Source organism: Narcine bancroftii, unplaced genomic scaffold, assembly GCF_036971445.1.
Source record: "Narcine bancroftii isolate sNarBan1 unplaced genomic scaffold, sNarBan1.hap1 Scaffold_158, whole genome shotgun sequence".
Classification (NCBI taxonomy): Eukaryota; Metazoa; Chordata; class Chondrichthyes; order Torpediniformes; family Narcinidae; genus Narcine; species Narcine bancroftii.
In genome coordinates, this window is record NW_027211893.1 from 8,185,102 (window position 1) to 8,193,769 (window position 8,668).

Below are 8,668 nucleotides of genomic sequence, written 5' to 3' on the forward strand. Positions count from 1 at the left end.
TGAAACAGAGGCAGGGAATCAGATATGGGGAATCAGAGGTGGCGAATCAAAGGAGGTGAATCAGAGATGGGGAATCAGAGGCCGGGAATCAGAGGCAGGGAATCAAACACGGGGAATCAGAGGCGGGGAATCAGAATTGGGGAATCAGAGATGGGGAATCAGAGATGGGGAATCAGAGGCGGGAAATCAGACGCGGGGAATCAGAGGTGGTGAATCAGAGATGTTGAATCAGAGGCGGGGAATCAGAAGCAGGGAATCAGAGTTGGGGCATCAGAGGTTGGGAATTAGATATGGGGAAACAGAGGTGGTGAATCAGAGGCGGGGAAACAGAGGCGGGAAATCAGATATGGGGAATCAGAGGTGGGGAATCAGAGGCAGGGAATCAGATGTGCGGAATCAGAGATGGGGAATCAGAGGCAGGGAATCAGAATCAGAAGCGGGGAATCAGAGGCCGGGAAACAGAGGCGGGGAATCAGATATGGGGAATCAGAGGTGGGGAATCAGAGGCAGGGAATTAGATTTGCGGAATCAGAGATGGGGAATCAGAAGCAGGGAATCAGAGGCCGGGAATCAGAGGCCGGAATCAGATGCCGGGAATAAGAGGCCGGGAATCAGAGGTGGGGAATCAGAGTCCGGGAATCAGAGATGGGGAATCAGAGGCGGGGAATGAGATATGGGGTATCAGAGGCGGGGAATCAGAGGCGTGGAAACAGAGGCGGGGAATCAGATATGGGGAATCAGAGGGGGGGAATCAGAGGCAGGTAATCAGATGTGCGGAATCAGAGATGGGGAATCAGAGGCAGGGAATCAGAATCAGAAGCGGGGAGTCAGAGGCCGGGAATCAGAGGCCTGGAATCAGATGCTGGGAATAAGAGGCCGGGAATCAGAGGTGGGGAATCAGAGTCCGGGAATCAGTGATGGGGATTCAGAGGCGGGGAATGAGATATGGAGAATCAGAGGCGGGGAATCAGAGGCGGGGAAACAGAGGTGGGGAATCAGATATGGGGAATCAGAGGTGGCGAATCAAAGGCGGTGAATCAGAGATGGGGAATCAGAGGCGGGGAATCAGAGGCAGGGAATCAAACACGGGGAATCAGAGGCGTGGTATCAGAGCTGGGGAATCAGAGGCTGGGAATCAAAGTTGGGGAATCAGAGGCAGGGAATCAGATATGGGGAAACAGGGGCGGGGAATCAGAGGCGGGGAAACAGAGGCGGGGAATCAGATATGGGGAATCAGAGGCGGGGAATTAGAGTTGGGGAATCAGAGGCGGGGAATCAGAGGCGGGGAAACAGAGGCGGGGAATCAAACACGGGGAATCAGAGGTGGGGAATCAGAGGTTGGAAATCAGAGGCAGGGAATCAGAGGCGGGGAATCAGAGGCGGGGAATCAGAGGCAGGGAATCAGATGTGCGGAATCGGAGATGGGGAATCAGAGGCAGGGAATCAGAGGCGGGGAATCAGAGGCGGGGAATCAGAGGCCGGGAATCAGATATGGGGAAACAGAGGCAGGGAATCAGAGGCGGGGAAACAGAGCTGGGGAATCAGAGGTGGGGAATCGGAGTTGGGGAATCAGAGGCGGGGACTTAGATATTGGGAAACAGAGGCGGGGAATCAGAGGCGGGGAAACAGAGGCGGGGAATCAGAGATGGGGAATCAAAGGCAGGGAATCAGAATCAGAAGCAGGGAATCAGAGGCCGGGAATGAGAGGCCGGAATCAGATGCCGGGAATAAGAGGCCGGGAATCAGAGGTGGGGAATCAGAGGCCGGGAATCAGATATGGGGAAACAGAGGTGGGGAATCAGAGGCGGGGAAACAGAGGCGGGGATTCAGATATGGGGAATCAGAGGGGGGGAATCAGAGGTTGGGAATCAGAGGCAGGGAATCAGAGGCTTGGAATCAGATGCAGGGAATCAGATGCGGGGAATCAGAGGCGGGGAATCAGAGCTGGGGAATCAGAGGTGGGGAATCAGAGTTGGGGAATCAGAGGCGGGGACTTAGATATTGGGAAACAGAGGCGGGGAATCAGAGGCAGGGAATCAGATGTGCGGAATCAGAGATGGGGAATAAGAGGCAGGGAATCAGAATCAGAAGCAGGGAATCAGAGGCCGGGAATCAGAGGCCGGAATCAGATGCCGGGAATAAGAGGCCGGGAATCAGAGGTGGGGAATCAGAGTCCGGGAATCAGAGATGGGGATTCAGAGGCGGGGAATGAGATATGGGGAATCAGAGGCGGGGAATCAGAGGCGGGGAAACAGAGGCGGGGAATCAGATATGGGAATCAGAGGTGGCGAATCAAAGGCGGTGAATCAGAGATGGGGAACCAGAGGCCGGGAATCAGAGGCAGGGAATCAAACAAGGAAAATCAGAGGCGGGGAATCAGAGCTGGGGAATCAGAGGCGGGGAATCAGAGTTGGGGAATCAGAGGCGGGGAATCAGACGCAGGGAATCAATATGGGAAATCAGAGGTGGGGAATCAGAGGTTGGGAATCAGAGGAAGGGAATCAGAGGCGAGGAATCAGATATGGGGAAACAGAGGTGGGGAATCAGAGGCGGGGAAACAGAGGTGGGGATTCAGATATGGGGAATCAGAGGTAGGGAATCAGAGGTTGGGAATCAGAGGCAGGGAATCAGAGGCTTGGAATCAGATGCCGGGAATCAGATGCGGGGAATCAGAGGCGGGGAATCAGAGCTGGGGAATCAGAGGTGGGGAATCAGAGTTGGGGAATCAGAGGCGGGGACTTAGATATTGGGAAACAGAGGCGGGGAATCAGAGGCGGGGAATCAGAGGCAGGGAATCAGATGTGCGGAATCAGAGATGGGGAATCAGAGGCAGGGAATCAGAATCAGAAGCAGGGAATCAGAGGCCGGGAATCAGAGGCCGGAATCAGATGCCGGGAATAAGAGGCCGGGAATCAGAGGTTGGGAATCAGAGTCCGGGAATCAGAGATGGGGATTCAGAGGCGGGGAATGAGATATGGGGAATCAGAGGTGGGGAATCAGAGGCGGGGAAACAGAGGCGGGGAATCAGATATGGGGAATCAGAGGTGGCGAATCAAAGGCGGTGAATCAGAGATGGGGAATCAGAGGCCGGGAATCAGAGGCAGGGAATCAAACACGGAAAATCAGAGGCGGGGAATCAGAGCTGGGGGATCAGAGGCGGGGAATCAGAGTTGGGGAATCAGAGGCGGGGAATCAGACGCAGGGAATCAATATGGGAAATCAGAGGTGGGGAATCAGAGGTTGGGAATCAGAGGAAGGGAATCAGAGGCGAGGAATCAGAGCTGGGGAATCAGAGGCGGGGAATCAGAATTGGGGAATCAGAGATGGGGAATCAGAGATGGGGAATCAGAGGCGGGGAATCAGACGCGGGGAATCAGAGGTGGTGAATCAGAGATGTGGAATCAGAAGCGGGGAATCAGAGGCAGGGAATCAGACGCGGGGAATCAGAGGCGGGGAATCATAGCTGGCGAATCAGAGGCGGGGAATGAGATATGTGGAATCAGAGGCGGGGAATCAGAGGCGGGGAAACAGTGGCGAGGAATCAGATATGGGGAATCAGAGGTTGCGAATCAAAGACGGTGAATCAGAGATGGGGAATAAGAGGCGGGGAATCAGAGGCAGGGGACCAAACACGGGGAATCAGAGGTGGGGAATCAGAGCTGGGGAATCAGAGGCGGGGAATCAGAGTTGGGGAATCAGAGGCGAGGAATCAGAGCTGGGGAATCAGAGGTGGGGAATCAGAGTCGGGGAATCAGAGGCAGGGAATCGGATGTGCGGAATCAGAGATGGGGAATCAGAGGTGGGGAATCAGAGGCGGTGAATCTGAGATGGGGAATCAGAGGCGGGGAATCAGAGGCAGGTTATCAGACTCGGGGATTCAGAGGCTGGGAATCAGACGGGGGGAATCAAAGGCGGGGAATGAAGCTGGGGAATCAGAGGCAGCGAATCAGAGTTGGGGATTCAGAAGCGGGGAATCAGATATGGGGAAACAGAGGCGGGGAATCAGAGGCGGGCAAACAGAGGTGGGGAATTAGATATGGGGAATCAGTGGTGGGGAATCAGAGGTGGTGAATCAGAGATGGGGAATCACAGGCGGGGAATCAGAGGCTGGGAATAGAACGCGGGGAATCAGAGGCAGGGAATCAGAGCTGGGGAATCAGAGGCGGGGAATCATAGTTGGGAATCAGAGGTGGGGAATCAGATATGGGGAAACCGAGGCGGGGAATCAGGGGCGGGGAAACAGAGGCGGGGAATCAGATATGGGGAATCGGATGCGGGGAATCAGAGGCGGGGAATCAGAGCTGGGGAATCAGAGGCGGGGAATCAGAGTTGGGGCATCAGAGGTGGGGAATTAGATATGGGGAAACAGTGGCGGGGAATCAGAGGCGTGGAAACAGAGGCGGGGAATCAGATATGGGGAATCAGAGGTGGGGAATCAGAGGCAGGTAATCAGATGTGCGGAATCAGAGATGGGGAATCAGAGGCAGGGAATCAGAATCAGAACCGGGGAGTCAGAGGCCGGGAATCAGAGGTCTGGAATCAGATGCTGGGAATAAGAGGCCGGGAATCAGAGGTGGGGAATCAGAGTCCGGGAATCAGTGATGGGGATTCAGAGGCGGGGAATGAGATATGGAGAATCAGAGGCGGGGAATTAGAGGCGGGGAAACAGAGGTGGGGAATCAGATATGGGGAATCAGAGGTGGCGAATCAAAGGCGGTGAATCAGAGATGGGGAATCAGAGGCGGGGAATCAGAGACAGGGAATCAAACACGGGGAATCAGAGGCGTGGTATCAGAGCTGGGGAATCAGAGGCTGGGAATCAAAGTTGGGGAATCAGAGGCAGGGAATCAGATATGGGGAAACAGGGGCGGGGAATCAGAGGCGGGGAAACAGAGGCGGGGAATCAGATATGGGGAATCAGAGGCGGGGAATTAGAGTTGGGGAATCAGAGGCGGGGAATCAGAGGCGGGGAAACAGAGGCGGGGAATCAAACACGGGGAATCAGAGGTGGGGAATCAGAGGTTGGAAATCAGGGGCAGGGAATCAGAGGCGGGGAATCAGAGGCGGGGAATCAGAGGCAGGGAATCAGATGTGCGGAATCGGAGATGGGGAATCAGAGGCAGGGAATCAGAGGCGGGGAATCAGAGGCGGGGAATCAGAGGCCGGGAATCAGATATGGGGAAACAGAGGCAGGGAATCAGAGGCGGGGAAACAGAGCTGGGGAATCAGAGGTGGGGAATCGGAGTTGGGGAATCAGAGGCGGGGACTTAGATATTGGGAAACAGAGGCGGGGAATCAGAGGCGGGGAAACAGAGGCGGGGAATCAGAGATGGGGAATCAAAGGCAGGGAATCAGAATCAGAAGCAGGGAATCAGAGGCCGGGAATGAGAGGCCGGAATCAGATGCCGGGAATAAGAGGCCGGGAATCAGAGGTGGGGAATCAGAGTCCGGGAATCAGAGATGGGGATTCAGAGGCGGGGAATGAGATATGGGGAATCAGAGGCGGGGAATCAGAGGCGGTGAAACAGAGGCGGGGAATCAGATATGGGGAATCAGAGGTGGCGAATCAAAGGCGGTGAATCAGAGATGGGGAATCAGAGGCCAGGAATCAGAGGCAGGGAATCAAACACGGGGAATCAGAGGCGGAGAATCAGAATTGGGGAATCAGAGATGGGGAATCAGAGATGGGGAATCTGAGGCGGGGAATCAGACGCGGGGAATCAGAGGTGGTGATTCAGAGATGTTGAATCAGAGGCGGGGAATCAGAGGCAGGGAATCAGAGTTGGGGCATCAGAGGTTGGGAATTAGATATGGGGAAACAGAGGCGGGGAATCAGAGGCGGGGAAACAGAGGCGGGAAATCAGATATGGGGAATCAGAGGTGGGGAATCAGAGGCAGGGAATCGGATGTGCGGAATCAGAGATGGGGAATCAGAGGCAGGGAATCAGAATCAGAAGCGGGGAATCAGAGGCCGGGAAACAGAGGCGGGGAATCAGATATGGGGAATCAGAGGTGGGGAATCAGAGGCAGGGAATTAGATTTGCGGAATCAGAGATGGGGAATCAGAAGCAGGGAATCAGAGGCCGGGAATCAGAGGCCAGAATCAGATGCCGGGAATAAGAGGCCGGGAATCAGAGGTGGGGAATCAGAGTCCGGGAATCAGAGATGGGGAATCAGAGGCGGGGAATGAGATATGGGGAATCAGAGGCGGGGAATCAGAGGCGGGGAAACAGAGGCGAGGAATCAGATATGGGGAATCAGAGGTGGCGAATCAAAGGCGATGAATCAGAGATGGGGAATCAGAGGCGGGGAATCAGAAGCAGGGAATCAAACACGGGGAATCAGAGGCGGGGAATCAGAGCTGGGGAATCAGAGGCGGCGAATCAGAGGCAGGAAATCAAACACGGGGAATCAGAGGCGTGGTATCAGAGCTGGGGAATCAGAGGCTGGGAATCAAAGTTGGGGAATCAGAGGCAGGGAATCAGATATGGGGAAACAGGGGCGGGGAATCAGAGGCGGGGAAACAGAGGCGGGGAATCAGATATGGGGAATCAGAGGCGGGGAATTAGAGTTGGGGAATCAGAGGCGGGGAATCAGAGGCGGGGAAACAGAGGCGGGGAATCAAACACGGGGAATCAGAGGTGGGGAATCAGAGGTTGGGAATCAGAGGCAGGGAATCAGAGGCGGGGAATCAGAGGCGGGGAATCAGAGGCAGGGAATCAGAGGCGGGGAAACAGAGGCGGGGAATCAGATATGGGGAATCAGAGGCGGGGAATTAGAGTTGGGGAATCAGAGGCGGGGAATCAGAGGCGGGGAAACAGAGGCGGGGAATCAAACACGGGGAATCAGAGGTGGGGAATCAGAGGTTGGGAATCAGAGGCAGGGAATCAGAGGCGGGGAATCAGAGGCGGGGAATCAGAGGCAGGGAATCAGATGTGCGGAATCGGAGATGGGGAATCAGTGCAGAGAATAAGAGGCGGGGAATCAGAGGCGGGGAATCAGAGGCCGGGAATCAGATATGGGGAAACAGAGGCAGGGAATCAGAGGCGGGGAAACAGAGGCTGGGAATCAGATATGGGGAATCAGAGTTGGGGAATCAGAGGTTGGGAATCAGAGGCCGGGAATCAGAGGCTTGGAATCAGATGCAGGGAATCAGATGCGGGGAATCAGAGGCGGGGAATCAGAGCTGGGGAATCAGAGGTGGGGAATCAGAGTTGGGGAATCAGAGGCGGGGACTTAGATATTGGGAAACAGAGGCGGGGAATCAGAGGCGGGGAAACAGAGGTGGGTAATCAGATATGGGGAATCAGAGATGGGGAATCAGAGGCAGGGAATCAGATGTGCGGAATCAGAGATGGGGAATCAAAGGCAGGGAATCAGAATCAGAAGCAGGGAATCAGAGGCCGGGAATCAGAGGCCGGAATCAGATGCCGGGAATAAGAGGCCGGGAATCAGAGGTGGGGAATCAGAGTCCGGGAATCAGAGATGGGGATTCAGAGGCGGGGAATGAGATATGGGAAATCAGAGGCGGGGAATCAGAGGTGGTGAAACAGAGGCAGGGAATCAGATATGGGGAATCAGAGGTGGCGAATCAAAGGAGGTGAATCAGAGATGGGGAATCAGAGGCCGGGAATCAGAGGCAGGGAATCAAACACGGGGAATCAGAGGCGGGGAATCAGAATTGGGGAATCAGAGATGGGGAATCAGAGATGGGGAATCAGAGGCGGGAAATCAGACGCGGGGAATCAGAGGTGGTGAATCAGAGATGTTGAATCAGAGGCGGGGAATCAGAAGCAGGGAATCAGAGTTGGGGCATCAGAGGTTGGGAATTAGATATGGGGAAACAGAGGTGGTGAATCAGAGGCGGGGAAACAGAGGCGGGAAATCAGATATGGGGAATCAGAGGTGGGGAATCAGAGGCAGGGAATCAGATGTGCGGAATCAGAGATGGGGAATCAGAGGCAGGGAATCAGAATCAGAAGCGGGGAATCAGAGGCCGGGAAACAGAGGCGGGGAATCAGATATGGGGAATCAGAGGTGGGGAATCAGAGGCAGGGAATTAGATTTGCGGAATCAGAGATGGGGAATCAGAAGCAGGGAATCAGAGGCCGGGAATCAGAGGCCGGAATCAGATGCCGGGAATAAGAGGCCGGGAATCAGAGGTGGGGAATCAGAGTCCGGGAATCAGAGATGGGGAATCAGAGGCGGGGAATGAGATATGGGGTATCAGAGGCGGGGAATCAGAGGCGTGGAAACAGAGGCGGGGAATCAGATATGGGGAATCAGAGGGGGGGAATCAGAGGCAGGTAATCAGATGTGCGGAATCAGAGATGGGGAATCAGAGGCAGGGAATCAGAATCAGAAGCGGGGAGTCAGAGGCCGGGAATCAGAGGCCTGGAATCAGATGCTGGGAATAAGAGGCCGGGAATCAGAGGTGGGGAATCAGAGTCCGGGAATCAGTGATGGGGATTCAGAGGCGGGGAATGAGATATGGAGAATCAGAGGCGGGGAATCAGAGGCGGGGAAACAGAGGTGGGGAATCAGATATGGGGAATCAGAGGTGGCGAATCAAAGGCGGTGAATCAGAGATGGGGAATCAGAGGCGGGGAATCAGAGGCAGGGAATCAAACACGGGGAATCAGAGGCGTGGTATCAGAGCTGGGGAATC